General features: G+C 39.0%; 1 protein-coding gene across 1 annotated transcript in view; it reads right to left on the bottom strand.

Moving 5' to 3' along the window:
- Positions 1-23,003, bottom strand: part of LOC140146038 (uncharacterized) — a 171,680-nt gene that overhangs the window by 3,822 nt on the left and 144,855 nt on the right. The gene's annotated exons all lie outside the window — the stretch shown is intronic.

Below are 23,003 nucleotides of genomic sequence, written 5' to 3'. Positions count from 1 at the left end.
TACTAGTTACCTTTGTTCCAGTTGTTTTGATGCCATAAAATACAAAAGATACGGAAAAACCGCGATGCTATTTAAAATTCAATCTTTGTTTTGTTTCACAGTTTTGTTTACTTTTTACACCGTGAAGAACTAAACGCGTACTGCGAGCTGGCAATTCCGCGCAGGGACGCCTAGAGTGGCGCAAAGTTGATCGCGCGTGCCGGCACGGTATTTGCGTTTGGGTGATGATGACTCGAATGCTGGACCCAATATCGATTAATTGGTGACGTCTGAGAAATAGGTCTATACTGTAAATCTATGGTGTATACTTGTATGTGATATTTTATTTGGAGAATGGCTTAACCAAAACTGGGCTTGGTTGTACTTATTTTGATGCATTTTTCATGCTGATATCAAATATGTCATCAAAATTTTTATGACGCGAAAATTAACTTTGTGAATAGACCCTATGTATTGAGATAGTGCAATGCAATGTAAACTACGCAAAAAAAGTTTCTTTATGGTTAGGAAATTTACCCACTATTAAAATCTAGCGACCAATTATGTACGTTTGCTAAATAATTGCATGCGGGGAGATTGTCCCATGATTTTGACACCTCAGTCACTACTCTCTGACACTCCTGAGAAAAGATATGAATGTTTAAGTAATGTTTTAGCGAACGTACTAAATTAGTCGCTAGATTTTAATAGTGGGTAAATTTCCTAACCATAAAGAAACTTTTTTTGCGTAGTGTACATGCTTGTGTATAGCCAGAGTAATGGGAGGGAACATGGACCTTTTAAGCATCATTATTTCTTAATTTTATGTCCAAAGTATATAAAACTATAAATTTTTGGAATGGAAATGAGTGGAGGAAATCCCATGGTGACATCAGCTTTTTAAAAAAATCTTTAGTTTTTGAAAAAAATCACAAAAATACACTTTTTTAACCCAATTTTTTGGTGACAACATAAAAAACAAAATAAGTTCGGAGTAAAAATTTTTCAGTTAGCTTTTCATGAAGAAGAAAGAGACATAAAATTAGGGAAAGTTTTTATTTTTTTGAAATTAGCATCTTCTTGGAAAAAACATGTGGAAAAAAGCAATTTTGTTACTTTATTATGCTAAAAATGGCAAATAATGGTGTATATTTTTGTTTAAAACAAATATTTTGAAAAAATGAGAAAACATTTTCTAGACTTTGATGAGCTCTAAACTATAGTGTAAAAAGTTTAACTTTTGCTTGCATATTTTTTTAGTTATCTTGTCACAAAAATCGTGCAATGTTGTCAAACGTGAACTTAACTCTGAGAATTTGACGTTTTATTTAGTAAAAAAATGTCAAAATTATGCACAAAACGTCCTTATATTTGAAAACGGAAGACTTTCACGCTTGTAAATAAAAAGCTGTATCTGGAGCATGATATAAATGTGCATCTTTTTGCATCAATGAATCCATTATGTCTTCTTTTAGTGCGCCAAAATTCAAAATAATTGAAAAATATGAGTGGCATTTTGAGCTATTTTGACTTTGTTTTGTTTACACAAGTTTTGCTGGCGTTAACAACATACTGAACGTGAATCGTGTGCGTAAAATCACAGTATTTCGCATTCTTGAACTTTCTGACTCATTATTTCTCGCCAATTTACTAAGCTGTCTTGAGCCATGTGACTTTTTATTAGAGTTGAAAAGAGTGCAATAATGATTTTTAAATCAAGCAAAAATGGGGGGAAATATCAACAGTTGTATTTTATCAATTTTAAATTAAAGAATACAATAAGTGTTAAGTAAGTATCACGAAATCTCAAATTCGGGTGTGGACGAATGTGCCCCCTTAGTCTGCCCTTAACATAGCATTAACACAACTCCTTTGATGTGTGTAGCAGACACAATGAACCAACACGGGGGAGGGAGGCACTCAACTAAAAATTTGGGCCAAATAGGGGCTTGATGAACTGACATTTTGGCCAAATGATAAGATCACTTCGGTTAGGAGTCTACAAACATAGTTTTGCCGCAGTTGCATAGCGTCATAGGGGCACGGGGGGGGGGCATCTGCCCCCAAATCGATTTGAAAATTTAGAATATCTCATAGGAAAATTGGCAATAAATGGCTCATGTCCCCAACCATGCCTGGTGCTCACCCAATAATGGTCGGTGCCCCCAATAGGATGACTTTTTTTAAATTAAAAAAAAAAAAAAAATGCAAGGTGAACAATTATAGCCCAATAGGAATGACCAAGTCAAGCACTTATATAGGCAACAGGGCACTATATTAGTAATCCTTATGGACTAATCAATGGTTCACAGCAGCTTAGGGGAGTGACAAGAACAATCTGCTAAATCATGATCCCAAAAGATGTTGATGTACACAGCTCTTGAAGGATTGAGCTCCATAATCAGTGATTTCTCCAACTACAATGTCTGGGAGTCCATTCCAAACATGGACTGCAACATGGACGAAAGTTCTGCCGGCTGACAAGGTTCTTGAGACTGGCTTAGTCAGTGCATGACTTGGCATTGAGAGACTGGAGCGAGTGGCTCGTCTGATCACGTAAGGCTTGGGCAGTAATGCTTTCAAATCTGGCAGGCACAAGCTGGTGTGCATCTTGTAGAGCACAGATGCAGCAGCCACCTTTCGTCTGTGATGTAAAGAGGGGATGTTAAGATCCATTCTTGCCTGCTGCTTGTCAACACCAATAATCCTCAATGCTTTGCTCTGTATGGAGTCAAGGAGCTTCAGGGTGGTGGTTGAGTCACTCATCCAGCACAGTGAGGCATACTCCATAACACTGCAATTCTGGGCCTCGTAAACTGTGGCTCTCCCTTTTACATCAAGCTTGTTTGCTACCCTCCTTAGTGCTCCAAGCTTCAGTCCAGCTCTAGCAGCAGTGTTGGAAATGTGCTTATCCTAGGTGAGTTTCTTATCAATAGTAACACCCAGGATTTCCAGCTCATCCATCTGTGCCAGTTTGGTGTTTCCAAAATAAAGGTCTTGTCTAGTTGGATTCTTCTTTCTTGAGATAGTCAGGGCTTTACACTTGGAGGGCTCGAAGGTGACTTTCCACTTGTCTGCCCAGATCCTCAGGTCCCGGTTGAGACTCGCTGTTGCAGCCATGCTGTCATCACTTGATCTGATCTCTCAGAATAGGGTGAAGTCATATAAACTGGTCCCAAAAAGTAACTTACCAGGTAAGAAATTCGTCTGTCAAGTTCAAACGACAAATCGTATTATACTGAATAGCATATGAGTGGAAGCGGTGTACATTTACGCGGAGTTTGACACCTCATTTGTCACAAACAGATCAAAACTTTTGAAGTTATGCTCATTTGAACAAGCCTACTATCAAATTTGAAAGTTGCAGGTCCGCCCCAATGAATTCACACAATAAACAGACACATGAAAGGATGTTCAGAACTTTTATTCTTCATCCTCACAAGAAGCAATAGGAAAGTTAGTCATGCAAAGAAGAAGAGGAGAGCACTGATTACACCTGTATACTGCCAACCATCTCAAGTGGTATGAGTGCAACTTTCATTCCAGTGGATAGGTTCGGTTAAATAAGCATAACTTCAAAAATACTCATCCGTTTGCAACAAATGAGGTGTAAAAATTCGCGTCAATTAACACTGCTTCCACTCATATCCCATTTAGTGTAACACAATTTGTCGTTTGAATTTGACAGACAAATTTCTTACCTGGTAAGTTTCTTTTTTGGAGCAGTTTATATCATCTGCATACAGATACAGGGTGTTCTCGCATTCATCTCCCAGATCATTAATAAAGACAGTGAATAGCAGCGGGCCCAGGATTAAGCCTTGTGGTACAGAGGCATTGATGGACGTACTGTTTGAGGATTGGCCAGATAGAACCACTTTGATGGACCGGTTGGATAGGTAGCTCTCAATCCAGGTCAGAAGCTTGCCAGAAACTCCTTTGCCTTTCAGCTTGGAGCAAAGTCCTTTATGCCATACCTTGTCAAATGCTCCTTTGATGTCCAAGGCAATTAGACGCACTTCATGACTTCTGTCTAGAGCATTAGACCATTGCTGAGAGAGGATGGTTAAGATGACAGCTGTGTTGTGACGGGGTCTAAAGCCAAACTGTCTGTCTGAAATGAGATGGTGCTGCAACAGGTACTTCTGAAGCTGCTTCTGTACCACTGCCTCCATAACCTTGCTGATGTTGCTAAGAAGAGAGATGGGGCGGTACATGGATGGATTGGACTTTGAGTCCCTCTTATGGACCGGGATGACTGAAGCACACTTCCACTGGATGGGAAACACTCCCTTTGCAAAGCACAGGTCAAATAGGCGGCTGAGAGGTCTTGCTAATTCAGCACTGCACTCTTTCAAGATTCTATTGGGAATCTCATCAGGTCCATTAGCTTTATCATGTTCCTCCTGATGTCCTTGGCTTTGAAAACTATGGAGTCCTTAGAATTTGGTGGTGTCCCTTTTACTTCTGGAGCAGGTTCTTCTGCATTCTCAAGTTGGCATTTCCTAGCAAAAGTCTGTCCTAGTATTTCAGCCTTCTCCTTTGCCGTAGTGTAGACCTGGTTTTGATCTTTTATTACAGGTATATCTGTCCTAGCTTTTCTTCCAGACAGAGTATTAACCGTGTTCCACCACTTTTTGCTACTCAGGCTTCCACCTGAAAGCTCTTCACTCAGCTTGTTGTTGTTGTACTTCCTTCTCAACCTGATTGTATTCCCTTCTGGCTTCTGCAAACTTATCCTTGTTTTATTTAACCTCTTGAACAGGCAACGCTTCCTATTTGCAGCTCTCTTGCAGCTGTCATCAAACCAAACTTTGTTGCCAGTTTTTTTGGTAACAAACTTACTCGGAATGTATCGCTACACCATTTTTGGACTAGACTCCATTCACGGTGGGAGTGATTTTTTTTTTGAGGCGGTCATGTTCATAATTTTGGGTGTTTACTGGGGGAAGAGTTCTGAGGGGGGGGCTTTGGCCTATACCCACACACCCTGGCACCCCCACTTGATGTTGATTAAGATAATTCTTGCATCAACATCTGAAAATCGATATGGCAAGTAACTGACCGGATGTTGGTACAAGTTAGGGACGGCTTCAAAACTCGACTGTCAGTTGCCCACCGGTCCCATCTGGTGGGAGCTGGTTTCTATTGCTCTAAACAATTTAAAGCGGTTCAACCGCCATCAACCATCCTTAAGTATCCTGATCAGGGATCGGAATAATAAGCATATGTGTGACAGGATGTCATTCTATTTCTCTACCCAAGAAAAAGACAGACACTCCCTCGACAACCGGAAGCCCCAAGGGCTGCGAATAACCAACATAATGAATCCATTTGTTAATCTTTTGGAACAGATATCGCTGCACTGGTATTGCTCTAATGGACCCAACTTTTCAAGGTGACTGGAAAACTGCCCTCTAATGACTCCGGTCCTGCACTACTACCTAGTGTACTGCCTCAGCTGGACTGCAGTATATAGAGTCACATGTACTCCAGAACAGCAGTATGTCCCCTAGAGGGGTGATCTTCCTACTAGTGGGTGGTTGTGAGCATTCCCTTGAGGAGACGTAGTAGTATCGTCTCCATAACAGGCTATAACCTCGATATATGGAAAGAGGATCACAAACTCGCAGGTCCTGATTGTTGCTGGTCAAATCCTAATCCAAGTTTCTCAGACAAGAACTCTGTAACTTGCTTCACCAGGGCTGTAAAGGGAAGACACAACTGCCTATCACCCTAACCATGGCATGGAATAAGTGTTCACTGTATGCTAGGAAGGAAGACTCTTGTCTCCCATTGGTGATGAGCCCAGTATATCTTTCTGAAAACTCTTTCCCGACTGCGTTCTCTAATAAGGGCTATGCTGTCAAGTGCCGGTGCACAGTTGATAGATTGTTGCTCTGATCCCTGTGCCTACGGGTATCTGAGGAAGAAGTTGTTTTGAAACCCACGAGAAGATCGACTATTGGCCTGAAAAAGAGGAACCTTGGCCAGCATGATGTGATCAATATGACAATGCAATGCTCCCCTCACGATCCTGGTAGTATTGAGATTGGCGGGTCGGTAAAGCCTTCACTGCTTCTTAGTCTATCTCTACAGCATCTATTGCAAAGCCAGAGGACCCACCAGGCAGGATGCATACAGGTCTATCACTTAATGGAACATCACTGTGTATATTATCTGGACAACTCCCAGAGCAAGGAGCCATATACCATCAGCCAACAAGACCTTGCACGAGGAGAATAAAGTCACTCCTGCAATTTGCATCGTCCTGACAGTGATATCTCCATAAACATGAAAAACTTGGTCTTCATCAAGTACTCTTCTGGCCTGCCCCAACTAGCTATGATGCTGCTAATGGTCATTAAGTTGGGGTAATAGTACCACCACTCGAGCTCCCTGTCAGCTTCTGATATCGAAAGTGCTTGTGAAAACGGGTGATGACAGGTGCTGTGAAAATGGATGGAAATATTTTGAGTACACCTCGCGGTGTGTGCTGTCTGACCCTGTCAGGAGCCGAGCACACCTAGTTACCATCATCTGTTCTGGTAAGGGTCCAGTAGCCCCTTCCTTGATGTGAGCTGCTCCACTAGAAGCAGTGTGGTGAGATCTGGAGTAATGCATCAAGCTGATGGTAGGCACTACGGGTGACCCCTAAGTGGCGGACCCTGCATGGATCAATCACCTGGGTACCCCATGGTAACCCTGCAGCACCGGCCCCCCTCCCTGTGGACCCAGCTGCATGTGAAAACTCAGGCTGAGGGTAACGAGGCCCCAGCGCAGTACTGGCAGGGGCCCAGTGCCGCTGACCTAATGAGGCACTATATAGGCCTTCCTAAAGAAAGGAAGGCAGATATGGCCTCATTGGTGACTTTCTTGGCATACTCTGACTGAAAGCCTTGCCAAATAAGAACCTCTGCGTCCCTTAGAAGGGACAAGCAGGTGATCTCCGGACGACAGATGGACATCCTGTGGGCTAGGCCCATGGCGTTTCTGTTGAAGTTGGCTGTCAACACCTTTAACAGATTAAGTTTGCGGAAAGGTCAGATTTTGCTCTGTGAACCGTGGCCACCAGCCGACCGAGGTAACGGTAGTGGCGAAACTCAACACACATATCTAATCGCGCTTGTCAATGTGCTTGCGTTCATCCTCCTTTGAAGGGATTAGGACACAGATGCCTTAGCTGAAAGAGGCAGACGTTCGACTCTGTCGGGGTCCATCAGTGGAACCCTCAGGTGGGTATTGTAATCCTCGTTCATAACACTTAAAGGAACTGTGCTAGAACAAGGCTGCCAGAGAAATGGAATAATTGTCCGCTGTACGGAATCTAGTCCAAAACAATATGTCTTGTAGACTCCTAACCCAGCAAACACAAAAATGTTTTAAAAACGTTTTAATTAAGTTATATTTTGGCTTTTGGTTTAGGTAAAAACGTTTTAATAACATTAAAATGTCGGGTTATATAAAGGTCATGATAACGTTTTAAAACGTTTTGTATGAAAACACACTACAACAATATTTTTAAATGTTTTCAAAAAATGTTATTGTAAACTATTTTTACAAACTTTTTTGCCAAATATTGTGTCAATACTTAAATAACATTATGTTAAAATATTTGAACCCAGCAAACACAGAAATGTTATTAAAATGTTTTTTTCAAAACCTTTTAATAACATTTCAATGTCGGGTTATATAAAGGTTATGAAAACGTTTTTAAAACGTTATTGAAAATATTTAGGGCAAACATTTTTCGCAAAATATTTTTTCAACCCCAAAATAACATTCTGTTTAGAATGTTTTGTATCAAGTTTTCAAGAATGTCATTGGAATGTTATTTAAACGTTTTTATACCCTTTATATAACCCGACATTTTAACGTTTTCTGTAAAACATTCTTGTTTGCTGAGCAGTAGATTATCAACAAAATGTTTTTTAAGGTTATGAAAACGTTTTATACTCTTAATATACCCTTTATATAACCAGACATTTAAACGTTTTCTGACAACCTTTTATAACCTTTTGCGAATGATGTCAAAAACGTTTTGTGTTTGCTGGGAAGGGCTTCAAAACTCAACCGCCGGTTGACCGGTGTGTACGTGTTCCATTGTTTAGAACAACAGAAAGCGGCTCCAACTGGATGGAATTGACGGGTAACCGGCGGTTGAGTGTGAAGCCACCTCTATCTCGAGAGCCTGACTGCAGTACAGTACCTCAACTCAATTTCAGTTGGGAATGAGAACAGGCAATCCCCCCAGGAACTGGCAGCGGGGCAGCCTACTGAAAGGATGTTCTGGTCCTCCTCCCTGGAATCTTCCTTGGTATAAGCCAGACCCAAACCCTGGAGGTACGTACGGCTCAATACTTTGGCGGTGTCCGGGGGAAGACTGATGCTGGTAGTTTCCTCACAGAGTACCGGGAGTAGGAGAATTGGAACTCATTCTCAGACTCATCAGACTGAGAATCTTCACTGTCCTCAACTTCCAACTCCTTTCCCTCGCCCTCTGTGTTTGAATCATTTTCTGAAGACGAAGAAGACAGAGAACAGACATCGCTTGCTTGAGCGCTCTGTACCCATTGGGTAGCAGAATGTGAAGCAAGAGAAGAGGGAGTACTCCCGCGAGACCCCGAATTACCTATAACGGTATTCCTAGACCCCCAACACTCGTAGCTGTCACCCTTATGCTAGCAACATGAGTTTTATCCAGCCCTCGTGGGCTAGGAGCACAACCTTGCCAGCTGGCAGGAGCAACTGCTGAAGGTGCTGCAAAATAACTAGGTGGAATAATCTGCCATGGCCTTAGGCCATGAATGAAAACACTCTGCAGTGGGTACCATGGTAAATAACTTGCAGACAACTGACCCTGCATTGGTCTACTGTACCACCATGGTAACCCCATGGTAAGGCAACACAGGTACCACCCACCCCTGCCACAATGGCTGTATCAGCCAGAGCGGGTACCGAGGTACCGATGAAGTCTCAGCTTTGGTACCCATGCGGGAACTTAGCAGTGCACTGCTGTACCAGGGAGGTACTGCATAGTTCCTTGTAAGGGGCTCTGTATACCCGGATACCCTGCTGTAAGCCTAGCTGTTTCCTGTCTTAGGAGCTTAGGGAAGCTAGTTGTGTACCACGGCTGTCAACTGATTGTGTAAATACTAGCTGGCAATTCACCCCAAGCTGCCCACCCATAACAGCTGATTGGGCTGCATTGATCAGCAAGGTACCCCACTGATCAATAGGTGATTGACCATGATTGGGAAACGAATTTATCGGCCAAGCCGGTTGTGCCATCACAACCGATTAACTCCCCATATACGTCTAGCCCTCTTCTTTTGTTCCATTATCTATTGTATTTCTTTTGTTCAAAGTCTGGTCAACTGTCGATTATATCAAGTAATGTGGACAGGTCAAGATAATCTGGACAGGTCAAGATAATCTTGGTCAGGTCAAGATAATCTTGGTCAGGTCAAGATAATCTTGGTCAGGTCAAGATAATCTTGGTCAGGTCAATAAAATTTGAACAAGAGAAGTACATGTTCATATTTAGAAACACTGGCCACATTATTTGACTTTTTGGACATTTCAACAAACTTAAAATGCATCAAAGTTTAATATATTTTACACGATCAGCATAAATTATTATGCAAGTTTATGCATATTAGATTTAAATGAAGATGGTAAACAATACTTGCGTGTATTGAATGACACCAAGAACACCTTTATTGAATAATGCAAATTAGTTTGTATTATGTCTTAAAGCCTGTATAATTAAGACGAGGATGTCAATCTACCTTTGTCCCACCCCTCTCCCAACTAACGCAGATTCCGACAAAGTAGGTAACAAAACAAGAGCCATGAGGTCTTACAAATTAAGTTCAACCAAGGATATTTTGCACCTAAAATGCAGTACATTACAGGCCACAAGACTAGATGTAGAAAAACTACAACAATCTGCGTCCTAACCCCAACCAAAAAGGTCGAGGAAGGTACCCAGGAATATGCGTTGATTTGGTTCAGGACATTTGTTCTATAAGTATATTAAAGATAAATATAAATTCTATGGTGTTAAATGAGTTACCGCCATGTCTAGGTAAAACACACCCACTTTGACCTTTGAACTATTTACATATTCATTATTAATATTACGAATATGTATAATCGAGTGGGACATGACCACAAGTGAATTGAATAGAATCTCCGGTTAAAATCAATGTTGTATTGATTTGATTAAATCACTTTCAATTGACACTAGATAAGAAGCTATAAGACTCGTAGACTCAAACGCAGGACACACGGAAAGAATATTACACTGTCTCGGTGTGTTTTTATTTTTGGAAAACCCTAAACTTACACAAGATAATCATATCAGCTTTTCCAGTTTGTCTTTTGGAAAATGAATAAACCATAACAACAAATTCGTTTATTTTGGCTCACCGTATATGTAAGATAAGCGGTTCAAAACAGACCATTACCATAGATAATCGGTTGTCTTGTTGAGGTATGGTTAGCATATTAGTCGCTCGGAAGGCTCTACCCCTTGGGTCTCGCCTTCGGCGACTAACATGCTCACCATACCTCAACAAGACACCGATTATCTATGGTAATAGTCTGTTTCTCACCCTTTATCTACTACATATAGCCGGGATTACCCGCCCAGTTGACTGAAAGAATAGGGGTGCGCACGATAGAAACCACCAATGCAAGCCCATGCCTGCTTCAGTAGTGCACTGCAAGAGACTGCAATCCCCTCATATCTGGAGCTTCACAAGCATGCAGCTCCCGACATGGGACGGCTGCCTGTGAACACCCCGGTATGTCTCCCACTGGCTACTATCGTGGGTGCAACACCTGTCCTTTGCCTGTGGTAAACGCCTCTGGCTACCAACCCAAGCCCTTGGGCGCCAGTAGAACATGCGCATATTTTGTGGGTGGCTTGGGGTGTGACGGCAAAAAAGAAGCGGGGGTGGAAGATGAAGGGGCGACAAGAAGAAATATTAAAGAAAAAAGGGCGGGACAGAAGGAGCGGGAAGAAGAATTAGTAATGGAAAAAGGCGGAAAATTATGGAAAACAAATGTAACTATACCTTTTTGGTCGCCAATAGGGCGACTGCTCGAGGCGGTTGGGGTAATTGGGGGAGTTGTAACACCTCTAATTTGTTATTAAAAATAAATTGGTGCAATCTTTTTCTTGCTTTTACCCCCCCACACACACACTTTTTAGATTTTCGAGAGCCATCCTGGTTGGAAAAAAATTTCCAGGCTGTTGATGCAGGGGCGGCAAAATTTAAATTTTCTTTAGCCCCCGGGGTAGGAGCGGCCACAATACACCACTGTAGAATACTGCACTCCGATGGCTACTATCTCTGGTGCAAGCCCCGGCTGCGAATGCACTCTTGCTACTAACCTGGGCGCCATGCCCACTGGGTTTTCGCTGGTGGATTGCCTAGACTCTCTACCTGCTACTAGCTCCGGCCCATTGCCAGAGCTTTTGTTAGCGGAAAGCCCCGCCTCCATCTGTGCACCCGGGCGCACTAGAGAAGCAGCTATGGAGGTGTAAGTAGTTCCCAAAGGACCACAGACACCCCCTGGGCTGGAGCACCCATAGCAGAAACACCAGGACCACAGGCAACCCGGTCCCAGATGAAACTGCCTTGATGGTCTTACCTCCTGACATGGTTGTTTTCTTCTTCTTCAATGGCGTAGTACTAGCCTAGCGCTACTCTCCAAATCGTTGCGCAGAAAGAAGAGCAACAAGTGGACAACGAGCAGCCCAGTGCTCATAACAAAGGGTGTGTGAGTCCCATTTTGGAATCAATGATGGGTAAGACCTGCATTGGTGAGACATGACTGGGTCGAAGAGTATGAACAGCACTACCCCGGGCACATAGAGATTCAAGCCTAGCGAAGCTAATTTTAGCACAACGGCTGGTTGCGAGTGTTGATGATATATAGTATAGGACTCTGAACTACATGTATGAAAACCCAATAATACAATACTATAAAATCAGATAATACAGCTATGTCTTGTACCGGAAGTACTCAGTACAAATGACCATACGAGGACGTGCCGCAAATATGGGTAGCATTTTCAGCCTTTTGGTATATCAATGACCCCTTTTTTAAAGCCTATTTTGGTATATGAATGGGTCCTTTTTTTCAAAATTTTCTTAATATTTTCGGACAATAGCCCAATTTTTCCCTAATCTAGCCAAAATTTTCATAATTTTCCCAAAATGTTGGGAAAATTTGTAAAAACTAAGACAATTTGGGTTAAATTCGGCCGAAAATTTTGACGTTTGGTATATCGATGGGTCCAAATTTCTTGAAAAATTGGCCGGTATATTTATGGGTCCACTTTCAAATTCTAAGCGGCACGTCCCTACCAAAACCAAACTTGAGTACCCCCCCGGTCTTGTACTTGACCCACCAATGTGTAAACTATCTATCTATCTATCTATCTATCTATCTATCTATCTATCTATCTATCTATGACAGGCACTGAAAGACACAACCATAGATTCCATAACAAAACAAGCAACAAAACCACCATACATCAATACAACATGACTAACAAGTTTTGCATAACTTACAGTCTGCCAATAGTGTTATGCACGTGATAATTGAATATGCCCTTAGCTTTGTGGGTGGCCATTTTGTATTGCATGTGTGCCTCGTTAGACTAACGATGGCACAATTTGTAGCTAATACTTTGGATTGTGTTTTTTTGTAACTTTTTCGGTCTGAACATGTCTACAAAACTATCCCTAGCCATTAATACTGGTTTGGTTTTACCTATAGACTGAAACAACAACCACAACTCTGAATGGTACCAGTGTGAAAAAACTCACGATAAACACGTCCTCATCACACAAGATCAAAGAGGATATTGGGTGATGATCAGCACACACCGACATCGCCTGGCTATTAATTATTTGATGCAGCAGAGATATTCAAATAAATACACGGGATCGATACACGTGAATTGCTATGCACGATTTTGATATCAGGCGAAAATCTTCGGATACCGGGTTGGAAAATGATGAATATCTCCGTATATGATTTTTTCTCAAGAAACCAGATTTGGTCTCATACACTTGAAAATATGTGTTGAACAGATATGATAGTCGTTAGTTTGCGCTTTGAACTTTGAGCTTGCGTTTTGAGCTGAAAAAGTGACCAAAATTCAAGATTTTAAATAGCGCAGCGTAGAACCTCGTGGAGGTAGTCTCAGGCCAGACTATATGTGGCTATCACGAACATACAGGATCGAGGAGTGTCAGACCGACTGACACAAACTGGCTGTGTAGGAGACTATCGAAGAGACAGTCTATAAGCATATGACAATGGTGAATGTATGCTCGCTGACCGTACAGAGGTCAGTCACAGAGCTTCACAGGCTAATGTCATTAGCCTTAGTCGGATGTCCTTCAGCCTACTCTGCATTTAAAAACTATTAAACAGGTGGGAATACAATGGCCATCCGTGGCTGTGGATTCAACCTACCATGGCATTTTCTGCCATGAAGATATCGGGTCGATGACACTGTGCAGCAGTGAGGGGACCAATTAGGCCATTGCACCAAAGGATCAGTGGTTTCTGTTATTATTCATTTATGTGGAGATTAATGATTATAATTTTTTTTCAGCATCCTGGGGATCGATGCAAGAAGTATGTTAATCAATATCGTACAGTGTACGATGTCTAAATTTGCACATATACGGTAAATACCTTGTTTTAGGTATAAAATAGTGTAAAATTGTGTATCATCTGTTATGTCACTTCATATGATATGAAACTGATCATTTATCTCCGTAAAATTGGGCTGATGTTCACTGGGCATTTTTTATGCCTCCCCTGATAAAAAGTCCAGGCACGCCACTGTTTTAAATGCTTAATCATTGTTAACTGAGCTACCCTTATTCTTCCTATATACATGTTGTACCATAGTTTTGAATATATTGATGACTTTGAAAAACTTTAATGATAATCAGTTTCAACATAATCCAACAAAATTTACTTCTTTGAATTCAGATAACCACTATTCAAATTTAAATGTAAATTTTAAAGTCTTAATGTACGATTTCCATCAAATTTTGATTTTGTTATTCTGCATTCAAAATGTTGAAATAATATTAGTAATAACTGCCGAGAAGGGTTCATGTCCATTTTAAGCTTAAATAACAAGGTAAAGTGAAAGAAATCCCACTGCTTATTTTGGCCATTTAACATGCAGTTCTATGGGAGGACATAAAGTCAAAATTATGACTTTATGTCGAACTTTGCTCTGTTGACCTACAAAGACAACAAATTTGGACGATTCCATTTAGGTGCAAGTTGGGACATGTGTAAACATTACAAAGATGCAAAAAAAAAAAAAATCAGGTTTGAAATAAATTAACCAATTTCATATTATAAGATCGTACATTATGGCTTTAAAAGAAGTGACAGATCCTAGATGCATGGTAACCTAAGTCATGATTGTCCTATGGACGCAATAAGTAGATCAAACACAACTATTGCCGGAGCTGGATCTTTACCATCCGAATCTTTTATTTCCTTTCATTTACACAGTTGATCAAGTGTCAACTGTGTTCTTCATACTTAATTTAATATCACATACATTTTGATCACCTCAGACAGCTATATCATTTGAGGTTCTTACATGTATATTACTTCAGATGTATCAGACAGCTACAACATCTGATACCTTGTCCCATTCTCCAAACAGCATAATTTGGCTAGGACTTAAACAATTACTCATTTAATATCACCTCAGACGGCTGTATTATCTGAGAGTATACACAGTTGACAGGAAATCAACTGTCTATATTATCTTTATACTTTTAATATCACTTCAGACAGCTATATCATCTGAGCTTTATGTATTCAGACAGCAATCATATATGTATCCAGACAGCAATATCATCTGATACCTTTTTACGCAATCAGACAGCTATATCATCTGATGCCATTTACGGTCCTGAAGTGAGACGACCCACTTCAAATCCCAAACAGCATAATTTGGCTTGGACCTAATCATTACTTCCGAATTAGGACAACCCCATTCAATTTCCAAACAGCCTAATTTGGAATTGACATTAAATATTAAGTATGTGAAAACATTCCCAATGACTTGCTCAAATGCAGCAATGTATCTCCATTTCGATTCATATATTGGACAAAATGGTAAAAAGCAAAAGAAACAATGCCATTTAATATCATATTTTTCATAAAGGTAGTGGTGGGTGGGTTTTAAAATTTTCCTGACCTCTTCGGATGGTATCGAAACAGCTTATGAATTTTCCCGGCAATATTTTCTGAGAAAACAGCCACGCCCCCAGAACCGCTGCCTATGATTGGCTACTGGCACGCGACTCGACACAGGGCATGGATGCACAACAGGTGTCGGCCTGACGTCACAACACGCATGGCTCCACCTTTTATTGATCTACAGGACAATGAAACCCTTTTCAACAAAACCCAGGGCTTATTACGCCAATGACAATTTTGGTTTTGATTGAAGTTTGCTCAATCAAAACCCGATTATGTAATTTTACACCAACTTGTGACACAATCAAGCAAAATGAGCAAAGTCTATAGGCGTGTTTCTATTGGGACCGTTTACCGGTAAAAAGACGGTAAAGGGATTATTTCTGCTCAATAGAAACTGACCTTCCCCGCTATTTGCCGGTAAACAGGGGCGAGTTTTTACGGTAACGTTTTCCTTCTTGAGGAAGGAAAATAGCGGGGCGCTTACCGATAACGTCAATAGAAACTCACTCCGTTCCGATTGAATGCGCATACAGGGAAGAAAAGCGGAAGTTGAGTCGCGAAATTGACCTCTGCATCATGAGCTAGCTTATACCATTCCGTTCGCAAAAATTCTTACATAGGCCTACTGCAGTTACTGTCCGTTTTCCTATACACAATACACAGTGCTCTTTCCCATTGACGCGTGACCTTTACAAATAGCCCTACGTTAACAGTATAGGGATATGACTAGTTAACGTCGCTGTGTGAAAAATAACCGCCAATATTAAAAGTACTCTTCTAAAGTTCTAGAAAATATAGTTTTTAACATGTCCTAAATTGTTAGCTAATTTAGATGTTTGGAAATATTAGTACTTTGGTGTTTTAGTTAATGTTATAGGTAATAGTACATTGCCTAGTTAACGTCGCTGTGTGAAAAATAACCGCCAATATTAAAAGTACTCTTCTAAAATTCTAGACAATATAGTTTTGTAACATGTCCTAAATTTTTAGCTAATTTAGGTGTTTGGAGAGGGTCGTACTTTTGTGTTTTAGGAAGGACATGTAAACGACAGATAACACCAAAAATATGAAGAAATTATTTCCAAACCGTGTTAAGTCAAAAATCATTATGTTGCTCATTTTCAAGAATGCTGGTTTACAAAAAGCACGCCTTTGTCTGATTTAAGTGAACAAAGCCACACATAACATTGTTTCCTTTCGTTTCCTTTATAATCGGTTACCCAACTGAAGCTATGAATACCAGCTTTATTGCGATATCGCACATGAAAACAGTCACTTGTGCACAACCAGAGAAGATCCGATTTAATCAGTTGAGCTGTTTCAATGAGTGTTATCTTGGTTTAATAGCTTTTAATGGGGTTAAGTCCTGCAAAGGTCGAGATGAATTCTACTGTAGACATGACTGCATCATGAGGCCTAATCACATACAAATATTTGACTCACTTGCTATAAATAAAGTAAATGGAAGAAATATTCATAATGCATTATCCCTGCATTATACATATTATGCTAAATATTTAGTTATGATTTATGACCCCTAGTAAAAGCCATGAAATAAAACAACAACAACAACAACATCAGCGGATGAATCCAGCTGTGCATGCGAAAAAAAATAGAAATCAACTCGGATCCGCAGCGGTGTGTGCTTCAGAAAATTAGAAAGATTTCATGAATTTAATATTATGTTGTCGATGTTAAATTACTATTCGCTAAAAAGAATTAACTGAAATTAAACTGTGAAAGATGAAATTCCAAGACCTATTTTTTTTTCGCGCAACAATAGGCTACTGAGTACACACGTCGATATCACTGAGGGGGATTTCCCAATGGCGTAATTTGATGTACGAGAACGAATGAAAACGCTAATAAAAAACATTATTCTTCAGTCTTCTTTTCTCATGTATCATGATGTTTGCTACCTCATTTTTAGCCAAACAATTAAGAAAATACTACAATATTAAAATCCACAATGCTTTGCGATTGACCGAGGATTGACCCCAGTGCACGACCTTTAAGCGGCAAACTTTAAAGGTGTGTCAATTGACGCTGTTCATCGAGTGTTTACCGGTAAACAATGTGCAATGGAAACTGACCGTTATCCGCCTTTCACCGCTATTTGACGGCGAACAGTTTTACCGGTAAAATGCAGGGGACTCAATAGAAACACGCTATATTTTAAAAAACCCACCAAACTTATTATTTGTACAGTGGCAATAAGATATGAAAACTTGAACTTCCTGCTATAAAAACAACAAAATACATGTACAAAAGAAATTGAACAGTTTCAAGTTTCAACAGTCTCTCAAAATCAGTAGACAAATTGCATACTTTACTTAATTGTGTCATAATCGTGTAAAATGAAACAATGAGTATGAAATGTATTTATGAATATTATGAGTATGAAAATTATCAAAGTCCCAAACAAAATTATTATGTTTACATAGAGAAACCCTAGTTGAAATAAAAATGTAATATACAACTTACCAGAAGGGGTGACAGCTTTTGAATCTACAGAAACAATGAAAAGAAATAAAAATTAATATTGGTTAATTGACAGACTCAGTTCACATACAATAATCATTATATTAATAGAATATCAGACTGAGAATGCTAGTTGGATTTGCAATGATATTCCTATACCAGTACATTTGGATATAAAATCTATTCATTTATGCTGGTATCAAATAGTTTGTCTATTCTCCCGATCTTCATACTGAACTCTATACGCTCTCTATATGCTTTCTGATACGGATTTTAATACATTTCCACACAAAGTTTTTATTTATGTGGTATGCAATATGTACAGGGTGTCCCAAAAGTTCCTCTACCATATTAAAATGCTACAACTCTTGTAAATATTGCAGAGAAGAATCTTGTGCAATGTTATGTATCTAACTTGACTAGTTTTTGGTCAACGTTAGATGCAAAATACAGAAACATTTAATCGCAGAAGAAAAGCATACATAAAGATTAACATAAACATTTGCATCAAAGCCCAGCTGAAGACTGAAGGTTTCAGTCACAACATCGGTTCGTCCGTCAAAACATAGGTATGTCTGGTTGACCAGATTTAAAATAAATCTTAATTTTAAATCTTAAATCTTAATCTTAACCCAGATGAATGAGAGTCTACACAGGTTCATAGATAAAGATATTACAGCATTACACATGAAACTTTTCACTGGTTCTGTCAAAATCATCACTGATACGTTACGTTAGCCTGCTATCTTTTACAATAATACCTATTGTTGATCACAAAATGATGAATACAATTTTTAAGATGCTACAACAACAACAAAATATACGAAATTGGCACCAGGTTAAACATTTTCTTAAATTTGTGTTATGGATTCTATTCTAAATATTGCAAGAATGCATACATTGGCACATCAGCTTTTCAATGCATCATTAAAGGGGAAACATCATATTCTGAGTAAAATGAAATCATTTACTTTGATAGATTCTTAAAATAAACATGCTAATTGCAGTACCTATAAAACTCTGACTGGGGGTCCAACAATGAGCTTCAATTTATGATAAAAAGCATGGTCATTTAGCTGGATATTTTCTAGAGGTGACAGAATTGATACCCCGGAAGTCCACAAATCAAATATTTACAGTTGGTAAACATCACCACCAAATATTCCAGACTTGGATTTAGTTTAATAAAAATCCCTTTAAAAGGAATTTGCAGTGCCAAAGTTGACCATGTTTTTGTTAGGGGTTTACATATGGGGTATTCCATGAATTAATACTAGCAAGGTAAAGATAGACTGTTGATTTGTGGACGGGGAGGGGAACACCCTCACAAGTTGTAAATCTTGTGTATACTCCAGGTTTTGAAAAGGGTAAAGATTGCTATTTGATAGTTATATCATGATGACAATGTTAGATGTTGAAGAGAGGCATTTTTAGCATTATTTTCCTATACTATGTCGAGCCAAACATGGAGCTGTCGTTACCACCAGCAGAGAGGATGATGGGAAACCAAACACACGGACGAAGTATGTGCCATAAAATTGGGTCTTGGAAAATGAAAATTCCAAAATATGTTTTTTTTTGTTGTAATTTGAGTCCCTGTGATTAGCAAAGTATTGTGTGAGTCTACTTGCATTGCAGGGCTATTATTGCATTGAATTACATACCAATACTTTCTTGTGTATCAGCAAACAGGGCATAAACTAAAATGTAATTTGACACTGAATCATTTGCAAATTGAAACTCGAAACTAAAGAAGTTTGAATATTCGATTTGATTGATTTGATTTGATTTATTGATAATCCAGGCAAACATACATACAATAGCAGAAAAAAAGCCTTAAAACAATAAACACAAATACAATAGTCAACGGGGTCCTGGCGGATTCCTGATAGCGAACTAAATCACTTTGAAGTGGGTCTCCGATAACCCCGTTGACGAAAGATATTATATATCAAAAAGCGATTAAAAAACAACAACAAAAAAAAGCACACACAACACATTACTGATAAAGGTACATACAACTACACGTTTTGCGCGAAAAAGAAAACAAACCAAGAGCACCAAGGGTGCTGTAGCTCAATTGTTATTTGAAATTTGACGTAAATATAATGTTCAGATATATGTATAACCGTTAAATATATCAAATTGGGTTTTTTTAATATACTGGTATTTAATTGTGTTTATAACATTTCTTTATTTATTTATGTTAAGAATATGTGACTCCTCGCCACAACTGAGCCCGGATGTCGCCAGTGCCACTATTGAGATATGCACCATCGAACTTAACAATAAACAATAGGAAAGAAAGGATTTATTGACTGTTTTATTGATTTTTCACTACTTAAATGTCAAGTACTATAGACATGATATACATCATTTTAAAGCTAATTTCAAGCAGAATATTTTGGTTGAATATCTCAAAAATGATGATTGGCGACATCCGGGCTCAGTTGTGGCGAGGAGTCACATATTGCTAGTTGGTTTTATAAAAACGAGTTAACTCTCAACATTAACAATAAAACTAAATAATATAGTATTTGGTGCATCTCACATTCTTACCAAGTTCAACAATATGACATGCTTGATCATACAAATGAATTCAAGTATCTTGGTGTTACATTAGATCCACTTCTCATGGTGGGGATGTGAAACAAAATTTTAATTTTACGTGGCATAATGTACATGTATATAAAGGTCATTTATGTGCAACAGGGCCCTCCACCTTTGTTCCATAACCATTAAAGACTTAATGTACGATTTCCGTCAAATTTTAATTTTGTTATTCTTTATTCAAAATGTTGAAATAATATTAGTAATAACTGCCGGGAAGGGTTGCTGTCCGTTTTAAGTTGAAATAATGAGGTAAAGTGAAAGAAACCCCACTAGTTATTTTGACCATTTAACATGCAGTTCTATGGGAGGACATATTATCATAATTTTTAAAATAATGATAATATGTTGAACTTTGATCTGTTGACCTACAAAGACAACAAATTTGGCTGATTCCATTTAGGTGCAAGTTGGGACATGTGTAAACATTACAAATAAGCAAAAAAAATCAGGTTTGAAACAAATTAACCAATTTCATATAATAAGATCGTATATTAAAGGGGCATTTCGTGATCCACAGCCTCATCCCCCCAATTTTCTCAAAAAAGTTGAGATTTTTATATCAATGGAAACCTCTGGCTTCATAATGTTTATGTACAAAATATTTCTTGCAGATTAATTCGTTTAGTAAAGATATCGTGAAATTTGAATTTCGTTCTGGTCGTTCTGGTGCACCAGAACGAAATTACAACGTATTGTCTATGGAGCAGTGTAATACACATAATCATGCATAACTCGCAAACGCAAAATCGGAATCAACTGAAATTTTGGGAATATGCTTTTTTCGTGGATATGTACTGAAAGATGTCATAAAAAGAGGATGCTAGGATCACGAAATACTCCTTTAAGGCTTTAAGGTATATGGATTTTTTTTTAGCTATAGCCCCCGAATGAAATGTATTTAATTATGTTTGTACTCACTAAGGTAGCATTGTGTGTGAATTTTACAGCCAACTAAGTGCTATTCTTTTTATGGTCATTTTAGTGACTAAAATAGCCCAAAATGAGGGTTTTTCAATATTGCTGTCCATTTCTAATCATCACCCCCATAGACTTTACATGTAAAATAAAAACGCCCATAAAAATTGAATAGCACTTAGTTCAGATGTAAAATTCTCACAAAATGCTTTTGAGTGATTACAAAAATAATTAAATACATTTAATTCAGGGGCTATGTGGAAATTTTTTATTTTATTTCTTGTGCAATGACATAGGTCCACAATAAAATGTCCATCTGAAACAAAGGTGGCCTTAGGAACAACAGCATAGCCAGCATTTTAGTGTGCGGGAGTAAAGCCAAACTCTGTCCCCATTTGTCAATTTTTGACCTTTTTCAGTCATTTTAATGACATACTCCGATCCCCATCCCCATTTTCATCACTGGAAATTTCTGTGTTGGGGATGCAACTTTCCCCCTAGCTCCCAATGCCACTGCTCAGGAGGGAGGCAAGGTGCTGAGGTTATTCTGCATATAAATTGTTAATGAATAATAAATAAATGAATGGGCACCAAATATCTTCAGGTATAAACAGTAGTAATAAATATTTGTCTTTAGGCATGTCCACACAGAGGAATTTTTGCTTGAGCAAAGCGGCTCTCGGACAAAAACTTGGGGGGAAATCTACCATGTGAACGCTCTCAAGGATTCCAATTACTAAGTTTACCCCAAATTTATCTGTGTCTGTTAATTAGTTAAATAAATGTAGGCTTCAAGACATCCAAATTGCACCTGCATTGCTGAAAAGCCACCCAATTTTTTTCTTAACCATCTGTTTCTGTGGGACAGGTAATTGTTGGAAGTCTCAGGGAAAATCTTTATAAAAGTTACCCATTTGGACTACCAAACCATGAGCTTGGCAACCCTGATTACTTTGTCCTTGTCAAGCACTTGAACAAACACTCTACTGTTGACATTAGGTTTTAGTGGTTTATGCATATTTAGGGAGCTTTAGAATTTTACAATCTCACATAAAAATAATTACTATGTAAAACTATCCTCACAAATATCTGAGAGGTCTCTGCAAAAATACACATGCTCCAAATCTAAACCTCCATAAAACACAGTAACATCATTGGCAAAGCTAAAATGTAAACATGTAACAGATGACTTATATTGCTTAAAATACCAAGGTTAAACCTGGTGTAGCATGTAAGAAATCTAGGAATGAGATTATTCTTGTGAAACTGCACAATTTTTTGTGACAAATTGCTCGAAAAAGCACACTTCCTGTCCATTTTTTCCCAGCAAAATAAGTAACTTTCATGAACAAACTTGCAAAGATCGCCACCTCAAATTACCAGCTCCATTACTCAAACGATGTAGCAAGAGAAAGAAAAAAACATAGAGAAATTCGGATCATGCCTATAGTCTCAATTTTGCTTTGCAAATTGAGCTAATAAAAACAATTTCACTGGAGACATCATTTGGTAAGGTGGACCATAACCTGGGAAATGCGACAAAGAGGGAATTATGGAAAGCGTCAGTTCGCCTGCGATGGAAATGCCGAAATCTATGTTGACTGCTTGTCTGGAGGAAAGAGTATTCAGCTTGATATAGTCAGCCCAGCTAATATTGTATTTATTCCACAGACATCCAACAGCAAACATAATGTGAAGATAATCAAAGCGAGAAAGAATGGTGGGAATCTCAAGGGTCTGGA

Source organism: Amphiura filiformis, chromosome 2 (genome assembly GCF_039555335.1).
Source record: "Amphiura filiformis chromosome 2, Afil_fr2py, whole genome shotgun sequence".
NCBI classification, from domain to species: domain Eukaryota; kingdom Metazoa; phylum Echinodermata; class Ophiuroidea; order Amphilepidida; family Amphiuridae; genus Amphiura; species Amphiura filiformis.
This window is presented reverse-complemented; position numbering and strand designations above follow the sequence as displayed.